We start from the raw sequence: 16,978 nt of genomic DNA, 5'->3' as shown, positions 1-16,978 counted from the left end.
GTTAAAAAAAAGATTAACTCTGGTTCTAGATAAAGAAGTTTACAAACTGCTTGGTTAGTTAATAACTTTTAAGGTCCTCTTTACTTTCTATATGCTAGGAAGGTGTTACAGGGTGAATTATGCCCCCTTTCCCACAAAAAAGACACATTGGCTGGGCGTGGTAGCTCACACCTGTAATCCCAGCACTTTGGTAGGCCGAGGCGGGTGGATCACAAGGTCAGGAGATCGAGACCATCCTGGCTAACACGGTGAAACCCCGTCTCTACTAAAAATACAAAAAATTAGCCAGGGGTGGTGGCGGGCACCTGTAGTCCCAGCTACTCAGGAGGCTGAGGCAAGAGAATGGCTTGAACCTGGGAGGCGGAGCTTACAGTGAGCCAAGATCGTGCCATTGCACTCCAGCCTATGCAACAGAGCGAGACTCTGTCTCAAAAAAAAAAAAAAAAAAAAAAAAAAGACACGTTGAAAGTCCTAAACACCAGTACTTCTAAACACAAATTTCTTTGGAATTAGGGCCATTGCAGACATAATTACATAAGATGAGGTCATATTGGAGTATGACCAGCCCTTAATCCAATACACCTGGTGTCCTTATAAAAAGATGGCCACGTGAAGACAGACACATGGGGAGAATGCCGTGTGATGACAAAGGCAGCGATAGAGTTGTGCAGCTGTAAGCCAAGGAACACCAAAAACACTCAGCCAACTCCGAGAAGCTAAGAAAAGGCAAAAGGATTCCCTGATAGGTTTCAAAGGGAGTGTGGTCCTGCTGACACCTTAATTGCAGACTTCTCCCCTCCAGAACTGTGAAACAATGCATGTCTGTTGTTTAAGCCATCCAATTTGTGGTCCTTTGTTATGGCAGCCCTAGCAAATCAACACAGAAGGAAAACAGAAAATAGTAACTTGCAGATATAATAGCTTTTCTTCTCTGTTCCTGAGTGGATAGGAAGTGTTCCAACATGCCCCTCACTCCTTTTTTGCTTTTGCTATATTTACTTCGTCACTTTTCTTTCTTCCTGATTTTTTTGCAGCCCACACTACAAGATGGATTGCCAGAAGACAGAAGAAGCCATTTCAGTGTTTTGTTTCATTTTAAACTTTTCTCCTCAGCACAAGACAACCTCACTAGAGAACTGCATCTATAAATGTGCACATTCCCCGACACAACCAGAGTTGTCTCATCCTCAAGGTCTATTTTTCAGTTAGGCCTTGGAGTAGGGTTCCAGAATTTGTTCAACTCCTGCTAATTTAGCAACTGTTTCTTGATGATTTCTGCTTTGGTGACAGGCGCACTTGATGACTGTCCCATAGAGATACACAAGCATAAATTCTGTACTGGAAGGCTCCAGCCTGGAAAGTGTGAGTACTGCACAGAAAACATAGCAATGGAACAAAAGCACCATGGCTCTGGGCTGTTGCCATGGCCTGTTCTCATGTGTGGGTAATTTATGTGACAGGGCAGATGGAGACCCTGTTTTCAGAATGTGTGTAACTCCACTCTTGGTTTGCTAAGAGAATGCTTATCTAGTCTCAGCATGCAAGTGGGTTAAGATATTTTACTTAGATTTATTTATGCATTTACACATCCATACATGCAGTCAAAAATATTTATTGAACACCTGCCATGTGTGAGGCTCTATGTGCCAAAGATAGAGCAGTAAATAAAATAGAAAAATCCCCATCCTCATGAATTACACATTGATGGAGGACGTGGGGACAATATGCAAAATAAATGAAAATATATAGATATTTAAAATAATGGCTATGAGAAAATATAATGCAGAAAAGGGGAATGGCAAGTACCCCTAAGGAAGTGTATAATTTGTGATTTTAAGCAAGGTGGTCAAGGAAGACCTTACTGATAAGGTAATATTTTGACTTGCTATCCGTATGGTGCTATGGAAGTAGTAATGAACTTGGAATTGGAAAATCTGGATTCAACTCTTGTTATGGACTGAATTATGACCTCCAACCCCCTAGAATTCATATTTTGTAGCCTTAAACCCCAGTACCTTGATATGTGACTGTATTTGGAGGCAGGGGCTTTAAAGAGATAATTAAGGTAAAATCAGGCCCTCAGGGTGGGGCCCTAATCCAATATGATTGGTATCATATGGGAAGAATGACAAAAATAATAAGAAGCTTCAGGGATGTGGGTGCCCAGAGAAAAGGCCATATGAGGACATAGCAAGAAGGTGGCCATCTGCAAGGCAAGAAGCGGCCTCCAGAGAAGCCAGGACTGCTGACACCTGCATCTTGAACTTCCAGCCTCCAAAACTGGGAGAAAATAAATGTTGTGTAACCAACCTAGTCTGTAGTATTTGTCATGGCAGCCCAAGCCGACTAAGACAACTCTGAGGTCTTGGCAGGCTTGTGATCTTGCAAGGAACTGACCTCAGTATCCTCATGTACCAGAAGGGAAGCAAGACAGTCAAGGTCAAGAGTGAAGTATCTCTCAGATTCTGTTCCTTACATGACCTCCTCACAGGAGGGAAAGTTCCTGTTCTTTCAGACTTCAACAGACAAATCTCTCAGAACCCTTCATTTCTATAATCCACGGCCTTAAATCTAAACATGTCTGAAATCTAAACATATTCAAAACTGAGCTCTTCCTCTTCACCCCACCAATCCTTTTTCACCCACAGCCTTTCCCACCTCCACCGATTTTACCTCCAACCTTCCAGTTTCTTACACCAAAAACCTCACAGACATCTATGGCTTCAGTCCTTCTGTCAAAACCCAAATCCAATATGTCAGAAAATCCTGTTGGCCCTACCTTAAGGGCATATTCAGACCCCAGTGACATCTTGTCATCTCTGCTAGTATCATGCTAGTCATATCCCCAACATCTCTGAGCTGGGTTTCTTCAGGAGCCTCCCAATGAATTGCCCTGCTAGCATCCACCCCTCTTTCTGGTCTACTTTAACAATAGCAGGGTGATCTTTTCAGCCTGCCTACATGTCCCCATGCCAAGAGTCTCCAGTCAGAGCTCACCTGAAGCCTTCTATTTTTTTCCACTATAAAGTCTTTTCTGTCCTCTGCCCTCCTTTGAGTCTCTATCAAACACAAGTGATGATGGTGAATAAGTCTCTCACTATAGCAAACTGACCAAATGGCCTTTGCTTGCTCTCATTTGGGTGGCCTTCACTTATTTCCACAGATGTCATGTTTAAAACATTTGATAATGACCCAGACTGGGTTTATGGACCACAGTGAATATTTTTTTAACTTTATCTTTGCTCCATGAAGTGCTTATTTGGGAGATTGGATTTTTCTGGATCGAAATAGAAAGAACATTAAGTCTAGATAACTAAGCAATTATTGGACTAGATGGAATCTTTTGAGTGTCTCTTGGGTAGTTTTCTACCATACAATCACACTTAAACCATCTCTGACATTCTGTAAAAATCTGAGCTGTGCTTAAGCACATTAACCATTTCAGCATTTCACACTGCTGATATTCTCTTTTTTCAATAACAATTTCTATTTTGTTGGTCCTCAAACTTATTCATGTTGTTCTCTCCTCAGCAGAAATCAAATCAGCATATTCTACGTTATAAGCCCTTCAGATGCTTCCACGTTATAAGCCCTTCAGATACCATATAACTGTTAAATTGGTCATGATTTTCTTAATTTCAGAAAACATGTTTCTGTTTTACGTAAGTATTATTTCCTAATACAAAGTTCCCATGAAATGTGTTTTGTTATTCTTGCTGCATGTGATTTTATCTACTTACCTACACAGAGCATCCCACAGTTAAACAAGTATAAGTGTAATTGCAGGACATCTCAGAGTCTAGTATGCTAATATAGATAGTAAATTGCTGAGAAATGGAGATATTTATGTGATACCAAAGGATTCCTTTGCTTGTGGAGCATCTTTATATTAATATTTCGCATGTTCTAGCCTTTACATGTTGTCATGACGCTCGTAAACTTTCCCAGGTTCTTCTCATTAAACAAGCCTTATCGCAGAACAGTATTTGGTTTGTTTGTTAGCATTAAATAGCTGAAGGCAAAAATCCGACCATTCTCTTGTAAAGTAGCAACACATTACAAGTAATCATGTATTAATCTGAGCATTTTTGGTCTTATACACAAAACAATAAATTTTATCTTTCAAGCCTTTAAAAACATACCACATCTTGGTTGGGTATTAAGGGGAAAGGTCTCAGTGCTCAAAATAACTGCTGATGTAACTTCTATATTTCATTTTCCTCCTAAATAAGACCTGCTATGTTTAACACATTTTAATTAATGCTAAGCCTCAGATGTTACTATGCACAGAGAAGCTTAATATTATGAAACTCTAATAAAACTTTGATCCAATCAATTTCAGGTACTCCAATCGTATGGTTGGTTTTTGCTTATTTGAAATGCACATTGTTAATTTCTTAAGTTTCCTTTCTGCCTATTCTCTAGGTTCTCCTTATATATATATTTTTTCCTAGGTTCTTTTTTTTTCTTTTTTTTTATTATACTTTAAGTTTTAGGGTAAATGTGCACAACATGCAGGTTTGTTACATATATATACATGTGCCATGTTGGTATGCTGCACCCATGAACTCATCATTTAACATTAGGTATATCTCCTAATGCTATCTCTCTCCACTGCCCACACCCCACAATAGGCCTGGGTGTGTGATGTTCCCCTTCCTATGTCCATGTGTTCTCATTGTTCACTTCCCACCTATGAGTGAGAACATGCGGTGTTTGGTTTTTTGTCCTTGCGATAGTTTACTGAGAATGATGGTTTCCAGCTTCATCCATGTCCCTACAAAGGACATGAACTCATCATTTTTTATGGCTCCATAGTATTCCATGGTGTATATGTGCCACATTTTCTTAATCCAGCCTATCATTGTTGGACATTTGGGTTGGTTCCAAGTCTTTGCTATTGTGAATAGTGCCGCAATAAACATATGTATGCATGTGTCTTTATAGCAGCATGATTTATAATCCTTTGGGTATATACCCAGTAATGGGATGGCTAGGTCAAATGTTATTTCTAGTTCTAGACCCCTGAGGAATTGCCACACTGACCACAATGGTTGAACTAGTTTACAGTCCCACCAACAGTGTAAAAGTGTTCCTATTTCTCCACATCCTCTCCAGCACCTGTTGTTTCCTGACTTTTTAATGATGGCCATTCTAACTGGTGTGAGATGGTATCTCATTGTGGTTTTGATTTGCATTTCTCTGATGGCCAGTGATGATGAGCATTTTTTCATGTGTTTTTTGGCTGCATAAATGTCTTCTTTTGAGAAGTGTCTGTTCATATCCTTCGCCCACTTGTTGATGGGGTTGTTTGCTTATTTCTTGTAAATTTGTTGGAGTTCATTGTAGATTCTGGATATTAGCCCTTTGTCAGATGAGTAGGTTGCAAAAATTTTCTCCCATTCTGTAGGTTGCCTGTTCACTCTGATGGTAGTTTCTTTTGCTGTGCAGAAGCTCTTTAGTTTAATTAGATCCCATTTGTCAATTTTGGCTTCCGTTGCCATTGCTTTTGGTGTTTTAGACATGAAGTCCTTGCCCATGCCTATGTCCTGAACGGTATTGCCTAGGTTTTCTTCTAGGGTTTTTATGGTTTTAGGTCTAACATGTAAATCTTTAATCCATCTTGAATTAATTTTTGTAAAATGTGTAAGGAAGGGATCCAGTTTCAGCTTTCTACATATGGCTAGCCAGTTTTCCCAGCACCATTTATTAAATAGGGAACTTTTCTCCATTGCTTGTTTTTGTCAGGTTTGTCAAAGATCAGATAGTTGTAGATATGTGGCATTATTTCTGAGGGCTCTGTTCTGTTCCATTGGTCTATATGTCTGTTTTGGTACCAGTACCATGCTGTTTTGGTTACTGCAGCCTTGTAGTATAGTTTGAAGTCATGTAGCGTGATGCCTCCAGCTTTGTTCTTTTGGCTTAGGATTGACTTGGCAATGCAGGCTCTTTTTTGGTTCCATATGAACTTTAAAGTAGTTTTTTCCAATTCTGTGAAGAAAGTCATTGGTAGCTTGATGGGGATGGCATTGAATCTATAAATTACCTTGGGCAGTATGGCCGTTTTCACAATATTGATTCTTCCTACCCATGAGCATGCAATGTTCTTCCATTTGTTTGTATTCTCTTTTATTTCATTGAGCAGTGGTTTGTAGTCCTCCTTAAAGAGGTCCTTCATATCCCTTGTAAGTTGGATTCCTAGGCATTTTACTCTCTATGAAGCAATTGTGAATGGGAGTTCACTCACGATTTGGCTCTCTGTTTGTCTGTTAATAGTGTATAAGAATGCTTGTGACTTTTGCACATTGATTTTGTATCCTGAGACTTTGCTGAAGTTGCTTATCAGCTTAAGGAGATTTTCGGCTGAGACAATGGGGTTTTCTAGATATACAATCATGTCATCTGCAAACAGGGACAATTTGACTTCCTCTTTTCCTAATTGAACGCCCTTTATTTCCTTCTCCTGCCTGATTTCCCTGGCCAGAACTTCCAACACTATGTTGAATAGGAGTGGTGAGAGAGGGTATCCCTGTCTTGTGCCAGTTTTCAAAGGGAATGCTTCCAGTTTTTGCCCATTCAGTATGAGATTGGCTGTGGGTTTGTCATAGATAGCTCTTATTATTTTGAGATACATCCCATTAATACCTAATTTATTGAGAGTTTTTAGCATGAAGCGTTGTTGAATTTTGTCAAAGGCCTTTTCTGCATCTATTGAGATAATCATGTGGTTTTTGTCATTGGTTCTGTTTATGTGCTGGATTGCGTTTATTGATTTTCATATGTTGAACCAGCCTTGCATCCCAGGGGTGAAGCCCATTTGATCATGGTGGATAAGCTTTTTGATGTGTTGCTGGATTCGGTTTGCCAGTATTTTATTGAGGATTTTTGCATCAATATTCATCAAAGATATTGGTCTAAAATTCTTTTTGTCGTGTCTCTGCCAGGCTTTGGTAACAGGGTGATGCTGGCCTCATAAAATGTGTTAGGGAGGATTCCCTCTTTTTCTATTGATTGGAATAGTTTCAGAAGGAATGGTACCAGCTCCTCTTTATACCTCTGGTAGAATTCGGCTGTGAATCCATCTGGTCCTGGACTTTTTTTGGTTGGTAAGCTATTAATTATTGCTTCAATTTCAGAGCCTGTTATTGGTCTATTCAGAGATTCAACTTCTTCCTAGTTTATTCTTGGGAGGGTGTATGTGTCGAGGAATTTATCCATTTCTTCTAGATTTTCTAGTTTATTTGTGTAGAGGTGTTTATAGTATTCTCCAATGGTAGTTTGTTTTCCTGTGGGATCAGTGGTGATATCCCCTTTGTCATTTTTTATTGCGTCTATTTGATTCTTCTCTTTTCTTCTTTATTAGTCTTGCTAGTGGTCTATCAATTTTGTTGATCTTTTCAAAAAACCATCTCCTGGATTCATTGATTTTTTGAAGGGTTTTTTGTGTCTCTATTTCCTTCAGTTCTGCTCTGATTTTAGTTATTTCTTGCCTTCCGCTAGCTTTTGAATGTGTTTTCTCTTGCTTCTCTAGTTCTTTTAATTGTGATGTTAGAGTGTCAATTTTAGATCTTTCCTGCTTTCTCTTGTGGGCATTTAGTGCTATAAATTTCCCTCTACACACTGCTTTGAATGTGTCCCAGAGATTCTGGTATGTTGTGTCTTTTCTCGTTGGTTTCAAAGAACATCTTTATTTCTGCCTTCATTTCGTTATGTACCCAGTAGTCATTCAGGAGCACGTTGTTCAGTTTCCATGTAGTTGAGTGGTTTTGAGTGAGTTTCTTAATCCTGAGTTCTAGTTTGATTGCACTGTGGTCTGAGAGACAGTTTGTTATAATTTCTGTTCTTTTACATTTGCTGAGGAGTGCTTTACTTCCGACTATGTGGTCAGTTTTGGAATAGGTGTGGTGTGGTGCTGAAAAGAATGTATAATCTGTTGATTTTGGGTGGAGAGTTCTGTAGATGTCTATTAGTTCTGCTTGGTGCAGAGCTGAGTTCAATTCCTGGATATCCTTGTTAACTTTCTGTCTCGTTGATCTGTCTCATGTTGACAGTGGGGCGTTAAAGTCTCCCATTATTATTGTGTGGGAGTCTATGTTTCTTTGTAGGTCTCTGAGGACTTGCTTTATGAATCTGGGTGCTCCTGTATTGGGTGCATATATATTTAGGATAGTTAGTTCTTCTTGCTGAATTGATCCCTTTACCATTATGTAATGGCCTTCTTTGTCTCTTTTGATCTTTGTTGGTTTAAAGTCTGTTTTATCAGAGACTAGGATTGCAACCCCTGCCATTTTTTGTTTTCCATTTGCTTGGTAGATCTTCCTCCATCCCTTCATTTTGAGCCTATGTGTCTCTGCACGTGAGATGGGTTTCCGGAATATAGCACAGTGATGGGTCTTGACTCTTTATCCAATTTGCCAGTCTGTGCCTTTTAATTGGAGCATTTAGCCCATTTATATTTAAGGTTAATATTGTTATGTGTGAATATGATCCTGTCATTATGATGTTACTTGATATTTTGCTCATTAGTTGGTATAGTTTCTTTCTAGCCACGATGGTATTTACAATTTGGCATGTTTTTGCAGTGGCTGGTAGTGGTTGTTCCTTTCCATGTTTAGTGCTTCCTTCAGGAGCTCTTTTAGGGCAGGCCTGGTGGTGACAAAATCTCTCAGCATTTGCTTGTCTGTAAAGTATTTTATTTCTCCTTCACTTATGAAGCTTAGTTTGGCTGGATATGAAATTCTGGGTTGAAAATCCTTTTCTTTAAGAATGTTGAATATTGGCCCCCACTCTCTTCTGGCTTGTAGAGTTTCTGCTGAGAGATCAGCTGTTAGTCTGATGGGCTTCCCTTTGTGGGTAACCCGACCTTTCTCTCTGGCTGCCCTTAACTTTTTTTCCTTCATTTTAACTTTGGTGAATCTGACAATTATGTGTCTTGGAGTTGCTCTTCTCGAGGAGTATCTTTACGGCATTCTCTGTATTTCTTGAATTTGAACGTTGGCCTGCCTTGCTAGATTGGGGAAGTTCTCCTGGATAATATCCTGCAGAGTGTTTTCCAACTTGGTTCCATTCTTCCCTTCACTTTCAGGTACACCAATCAGACATAGATTTGGTCTTTTAACATGGTCCCATATTTCTTGGAGGCTTTGTTTGTTTCTTTTTATTCTTTTTTTCTCTAAACTTCTCTTCTCGCTTCATTTCATTCATTTGATCTTCCATCACTGATACCCTTTCTTCCAGTTGATCGAATCGGCTACTGAGGCTTGTGTATTCGTCACGTAGTTCTCATGCCATGGTTTTCAGCTCCATCAGGTCCTTTAAGGACTTCTCTGCATTGGTTACTCTAGTTAGCCATTTGTCTAATCCTTTTTCAAGTTTTTTAACTTCTTTGCCATTGGTTCGCACCTCCTCCTTTAGCTCAGAGTAGTTTGATCATGTGAAGCCTTCTTCTCTCAACTTGTCAAAGTCATTCTCCATCCAGCTTTGTTCCGTTGCTGGTGAGGAGCTGTGTTCCTTTGGAGGAGGAGAGGCACTCTGATTTTTAGATTTTCAGTTTTTCTGATCTGTTTTTTCCCCATCTTTATAGTTTTGTCTACATTTGGTCTTTGATGATGGTGATGTACAGATGGGGTTTTGGTGTGGATGTTCTTTCTGTTTGTTAGTTTGCCTTCTAACAGTCAGGACCCTTAGCTGCAGGTCTGTTGGAGTTTGCTGGAGGTCCGCTCCAGACCCTGTTTGCCTGGGTATCAGCAGCAGAGGCTGCAGAACAGCGAATATTGGTGAACAGCAAATGTTGCTGCCTGATCGTTCCTCTGGAAGTTTTGTCTCAGAGGAGTACCCGGCCGTGTGAGGTGTCAGTCTGCACCTACTGGGGGGTGCCTCCCAGTTAGGCTACTGAGGGGGTCAGGGATCCATTTGAGGAGGCAGTCTGTCGGTTTTCAGATCTCAAGCTGTGTGCTGGGAGAACCACTACTCTCTTCAAAGCTGTCAGACAGGGACATTTAAGTCTGCAGAGGTTTCTGCTGCCTTTTGTTTGGCTATGCCTTGCCCCCAGAGATGGAGTCTACAGAGGCAGGCAGGCCACCTTGAGCTTCGATGGGCTCCACCCAGTTCGAGCTTCTGGGCGGTTTTGTTTACCTACTCAAGCCTCAGCAATGGCGAGTGCCCCACCCCCAGCCTCGCTGCTGCCTTGCAGTTTGATGTCAGACTGCTATGCTAGCAATGAGTGAGGCTCCATGGGCATAGGACCCTCCAAGCCAGGCACAGGATATAATCTCCCGATGTGCCATTTGCTAAGAACGTCAGAATAGCACAGTATTAGGGTGGGAGTGACCCAATTTTCCAGGTGCTGTCTGTCACCCCTTTCCTTGGCTAGGAAAGGGAATTCCCCGACTCCTTGCACTTCCCCGGCAGGCAATACCTCGCCCTGCTTTGGCTCAGGTTCAGTGCACTGCACCCACTGTCCTGCCCCCACTGTCTGAGAATCCCCAGTGAGATGCATCCGGTACCTCAGTTGGCAATGCAGAAATCATTCGTCTTCTGCATCACTCATGCTGGGAGCTGTAGACTGGAGCTGCTCCTATTCGGCCATCTTGGCTCCACCCCTCTAGGTTCCAGGGGTTCTCTTTATATTTTTATTTTTCTTCCTGGGTAATGTAATTTGAGGCAATATGCTCATGCTAAACAAATAGATATATTTTTGTGTACTTTTTCAATTTAGGAAAACCAGAATTAAGTGGGTCTTTTACTATTTGGTAAAAATCCAATCTAGTCTATGCAAAATAATAATCTCTTATCTTTGTATGGTATTGTATAATTTTCAAAGCACACTCACATGTATTAAACTGTTTGGATGTAATAATTGAGGTTAGAACCTCAGCCTCAGGGTCCAGGCAGACTTGGAGTTTAAATCTAGGAACATCATTTACTATAGTCTGACTCTGCTGAAGTTGTTTAATTTTTCTTCACTTCAGCTTCTTTACTTGTAAAACTGAGCTAATAATTTACTACCTAAAATGGTTGTTGTGAAGATTAAATACAGAAAGTTTTCAGCTCAGTATTTAGTTCATACTAAGTGTTCAGATATTTTAGGTAGTAGTGGGGATGGGGGTAGGGGCTTAACCACCTTGAAATAAAAAGCAAAAATTACCTCCATTTCAAAAGTAGGAGCATTAATGACCAGATGGTCTCAGTGAGTTACTCAAGCCTACTGAGTAGACCCAGTCTACTGAGGGTCCAAATAAAACAAAAAATCAGAGAAGGGGCAAATCTCTTTCTTTGTTGAGCTGGAACATCCATCTTCTTCTGCCCTTGAACATTACACCTCCTGGTTTTTGAATATTCAGATTCAGGGACTTACATCAACACCCTAGCTCTCCCACTCTCCTCCCCTCCAGTTCTCAGGCCTTTGACCTGGGAGTGGGAGTTAAACCATTGGCTCCCTGGGTTCTCAGGGTTTTGGAATTGGACAGAATTATACCACTGGCCTTCCTGATCCTCCAGCTTACAGACAGCATAGTGAGGACTTCTTGGTTTCCACAATCATGTGAGACAATTCCCATGAAATCTCTCTTCTAAAAAATATATGTATGTATGCATATATACACACACATATCCTATTGGTGTTGTTTCCCTAGAGAATCCTGCTAGTCGAAGATTTCCTTGCAAAATATTGTGAGGTTACTGTAGTTTTTATCTGTGTGTGCTCAAGGTCTGCTTTCTCTTCAGAAAGCTCCAGCTCCTTTTTTCTTTGGGGATCTAGGTCTCCCCTGGAGAGTACCATTAAAGTATACACCCATTCAGTAGCCAAGGAATAAAAGGATGCCATGTGACTGAATTGAACCAATCTCTATCTCCCTGAATCTTGAAAATAACCCAAATAATGAAATCTATTGGCCTTTATTCGTCCTGACCTTGGTGCTTTGTAGAGGCGTACCATTAGTTGCTGCTGCCTAGACCTTTGGGGATTCTTTGTCCTTATTCTTTCTGAAGCTAGGTTCTTTCATTTTGCCTTTTATTCTGGGGGCTATTCTTTATCCTTCTCATACTTTTTTTTTAAAAATTAGCTTATTCAGAGTCAGTTTTTTTGTACGAAAACTCCAACTCATAGTAGTCAGCTATTGCCACAAAACTGCTGCAAAACAAACCACCCCAAAACTCAGTGGCATATGGAACGTATTTAATTCCCATTCACAAATTTGTGATTCTGCTAAGGGTCACCTGATGTAGGGGCACTCAGCCTCAAGCTATAACTTGGTTCCAGGGCAGTTCCATGTGTCTCTCATCCTCCCTGGACTAGTTGTATGTTCTTGTCATTGCAAAAGAAACTCAGCAGGTTAAGCTTAATCATGCAAGCACATTTTAAACCACTGCTTCCATCTTGTCTGCTAATATTTCATTGACTAAAGTATGCCAAATGGCCAAGTCCAAAGCCAAAAGGTGAAAGCTCTCTCTACCCATGAAGATGGTAAACAATGAGACAGGAATAATAGAGGGTGGTCACAGGAGAACAGAAAATTCCAGGCATCAGTTTTACATGGTTAGCAAATGGAAACTGTTGAAATAGCTGCATAAGCTAGGGACAAATAAGACCCTGAAAACCATGATGTGGGCGAAGCTGGCGAAGACTGACTGGATCAAACGTGGCACTGGCTTTTACCTAAGTTTCCCCTAGGATCTCATTACACACTCATTAACATACTCAATTACACATGCCCCAGCACCTTGAGAGTTCCAGGAACACCCATATTTGGTGGAAAAATGGGTGACACTTCAGTTCCAAGAAATCTTTATCTTTTTCTAAGAATCTTCATAAATATTCTATCCTTTGGCTAAAGAAACCCATAGTACCCCAAACTCCCAAACCCAATGGTGTAACTCACTCTCTTGAGTACACCCGCACTTCCCTTTCTTGAGTGTGCACTTTTCACTTTGTAATAAATCTCTGTACTTTCCCAATTTTTTTTGACTCATCCTTGACTTCCTTCATGTGAAGGTGTCAAGAACCTGGATGCTGGCCAGAGGCAGGGTCCCACAGGAATTTGGGGACCTCCCCTAGCCCACTGGTATCAGAAGCAGCACTGAATAGTTGCTGAGTATCAAATGCAGATAGACTAATTTGCATTAAAAAGTAATTTCTTTACTCTGTAGAGGAAGAGGATTTTTTTCTTTAAACCCCATAGGTTCCTACTTGGAATAAACCCCTGCAACAAAAGATAGATTGACAAGAGAAAAACAAACAGAAATATATTCACATGTATATTTCATATATATGAAAGACATCCAGGGAATGAGTAGTTCTCAAAGAGATGGCTTTGAATTTTAGCTTTTGTAGCATCTTCAACAAAGAAAACAGTAAGTTTTTATAGAAGTGACAAGACAAAGGAAAAGAACTTTCTCTAGGGCAGCAACTTGTGAGAAGGCAAATACATTCCAGATAAAGATGGGTTAGTAAAGCTCATTAATATAGATTCCTCTGGTACCATCTCCAGGGTAACAAGGGTCTAAAGTTGTCTTAGTGGCTAACCATTGTTCTCCCTGGTAGGGGGTGGGAGGTGGAACACCTTTTGTCTTTGTAAATATGTGTCCTTCTTTTAGGCAAATACAGAGAGGGCAGAGAGCTTTCCTGCATAGGCTTCTTCTTAATTGCCTTCAACTCAATGATTCTTTATATTTGGGGGCAGCATATCCTGCTCTTCCACATCTCTAAGATTTCCTCTTAAAACACAAATAGGATTGGAGAAGAAAAACATGAAGCCTTTCCATTAACAGCCTACCTTAACTTGGGTTTTTCAGTTGGCTAGTATGCAGTGTCCACAGATAGCTAAGAAGAATCTCAGAAATAAGACACAGATGGATGCATACTACAAAAGGACATCAGGATTCAGGAGAAAAGGAGACCCAGGCTCATATCAGGGTGTTTAGAAGCATGTGTAAATTCAGGTGAACAAGATTTATAGCAGCTAACAGGAAAGGTAAATTTTACTGAATATATGCATCCCTTTCCTATCATAAGCGAGAGGGAAATGAAATAAAAGTGTACTGATTTCTTAGGTTTGCAAGATTTGGACCCTCAATTTAGGGCTTACACAGAATGGCTCACATATTATTATTTCCCTGTACTTTGCCATTGCTACACTGTAAATTTGGAGTCCATTGTTATACAAAAACTAGTATACAGTCTTGTCTGTTGAAGAGCTGAGTAAATTGTTTTTTGATTCTGACTCCAGGGGAACATATTCCTTTCAGCCTCTCTGCTTTTCCTCTATTGTGTTTTAATTGAGGTCATCAGACCTGCCAGACTAGGTCATTTCATGAAATACATATAACTTACAAGGCTCTGGGGTCTAAGGAAGCTTCCGTGGAGTGTTAATTATTGCAATACTCGGGCTTTAAAGGAATGGAAGAAGTTGAAAGGCCATGCCCATATCTGAAGTCTAAACTTGTCTACAAATGTTAAAATGTGAATATGTGTGAGAGTTTCTGTGAGTGTGAAAGCGGGGGAGTGGCTCCTATATAATTCTGTTTAGATATTTGGAAGGATATAATTGGAATATAAAATAGCCACATTTGGACAGAGCACAATTCCACTCCCAAATGTGTCAACATCCTTTAACTACACTCTCATGCAAATTAGGTAGATATATGGCTTAAAAACCAACTGCTCTCAGAATAAAGGATATTTTCCCCAAGCCCGTTTTAAACAAACTGAATGGCACACACTCTCATAAAGACAGATGATTGACATTACATAGCCTATGAAATTTTCCTTTTCAAAATCATGACATTTTATAACGTAAAGAGGTAGTGATTATATTATGTACTCCCCAAACTTAAAAATTAAAAAAAAAAAACACCAGTGGAAAAACAAAAATAATATGCCCTACTAAGAATGCAATTAGGCAGAGCTAGACTAGCGAATCCACAGAGAATAAGCCACAGGGCTGATTATCTTAAATTTAATTTGCACTTTTGGTATTTTTTTCTCCTACATTCTAGTGATTCCGTAGAGATCAGCTTGCAACAGCTTCATTTTTCAATTGGTCTATTTAATTTTTTTTGCATCAGGCATAATAAAATATAACTACCAGACCTATTATCAGTCTTCCAGCAGCCTTGTCATTTCCATCAAGAAAGTGGTAATATGGTACTTGACATCTAAATCTCCTTTGCAGTAGGTGCAGATCAAATTTCTTTTAAATGGGTGCACATGAAATTAAGTTTTATAAATACTAGAATTTGTTGAGAATTAACCCAACCCTGGTAAATGGAATAAAACATCTCTCTGTGCCTTCTGTGACTCTTGAAATTCTAACATTTCAAATAAAGTGCCAAGAAGCTACAAATAATCAAAGAGGAGGTGTTGCTTGTTCACAGAACAGCCACAATTTACTATAAGGGTCAGGGGTTGTATGTTTATAATTGTTTAATTCTGTATATAACCAAATGAATCCACTGTTCCCTCATCTACATGGGTTGACTCTGCCCCATGCTCAGAAGCAGGCAGATGTTAGTTCTCTCTATATTTTTCTTAATAAACTTGATAACATTAAAAATATCATGAACAGCTTGTTGCCCTTACCAAAAATTTAGCAGGGAAGATGGAGGGATTCTCCCAAATGAGACTCTACTCTCATGCAACTCCCTAAATTCTCAGGAATTTGCATTTCTCCAAAGTACAAGTGGTTTTTCCTCTCCCCTTTTATTCTACATTATTCAGTCTGGCTTCTTTATTAAAACAATTGAGATCTGAACCCTTACAAATTGCAGCATTCAATTAGGTGTATTTCAGTTTTACTGAATTATAAGTTTAGTAACTAACCTTTGTTACCCCAGCAAGCCCTTTTGGGTCTCTCTATCCCACTGCCTCCAATACCATAAATTTTTCCCTCTAAACACAGATAGTTATGCCCTGAGAAATAATCTGGTAATATACGTATCACCTAACTTCTACAAAGTACTTTTCTTCTGAATTTTGGCTTGGAAAAGTGTTTGAAGTAATGATCTATTTGGAGAGATTGAGGCTTGGAGTTTAGTGAGCAAGATGGTAATTTTAGACGCTGGTAGCCAGGGTATTTTTTATTTTGAATATCAAAAATTGTAGAACTTTAAGGAAGCCCCAGGTAAAAAGAACAAGAAAGTCCGGTTTGGATTGTCCTGTTTGTGATATTTTTTGTACAATATCATATCCCACGTGGAAAGAAATTAAGACTTCCAATGGAAGTTCACAAGATTAATTCAACACCACCAATTCTTAAATCTGAAGGAAATAAGTTGTATTTTTTACTATGCTCACCTGTTTTTAGCACAAATATAAACTACAAAGGTAATTTAGAAAATAAAGTTGACTCTGTTATAGCTAGATATCACAGATAAGGCCACCCTTAGCAAAAAGTAAAATCACTTTTTATAATGATATGCTTATTTTTTTAAAGTTCTGAACTATTTGTCTACCTATGATTTTTAAATTACATTATATCTGAACTATTTGTCTACCTATGATTTTTAAATTACATTATATCTGAACTATTTGTCTACCTATGATTTTTAAATTACATTATATCTGAACTATTTGTCTACCTATGATTTTTAAATTACATTATAAGTCTATTAAATTTAAATATATACATATTTGAATTACTTATATATTATGTTTTAATCTTAAACTATTGCGATTATACTCTCATGTTTTCTAAAACAAGTTTACTCAATCTCTTCCTACTGATCTTTGACACCAATGCACTAGAGCCACTTTGTGAGTCACCTGAAGCAGTCTTCCGACCTCTTTATTTCTCAAAGTTGTTCAAGACTTTTAAAATTTGAGTATGAGGCCATCTCTGGAAATTTTATCCCAAGGCACATTTATCCCAAATACTCATTCATGTAACCAGAGGAAAGTAGTTTATTTTATTCATCCTGTAGGTATAAAGTCATACTTTCCAATTACTGTGGCCTTTTAAGTGATCTTAAAAACCTTGTTTAC

The sequence above is a fragment of the Symphalangus syndactylus genome, chromosome 21, assembly GCF_028878055.3.
Source record: "Symphalangus syndactylus isolate Jambi chromosome 21, NHGRI_mSymSyn1-v2.1_pri, whole genome shotgun sequence".
In the NCBI taxonomy this organism is placed as follows: domain Eukaryota; kingdom Metazoa; phylum Chordata; class Mammalia; order Primates; family Hylobatidae; genus Symphalangus; species Symphalangus syndactylus.
The sequence above is the reverse complement of the archived record's forward strand: the minus strand, read 5'-3'. Positions refer to the sequence as shown.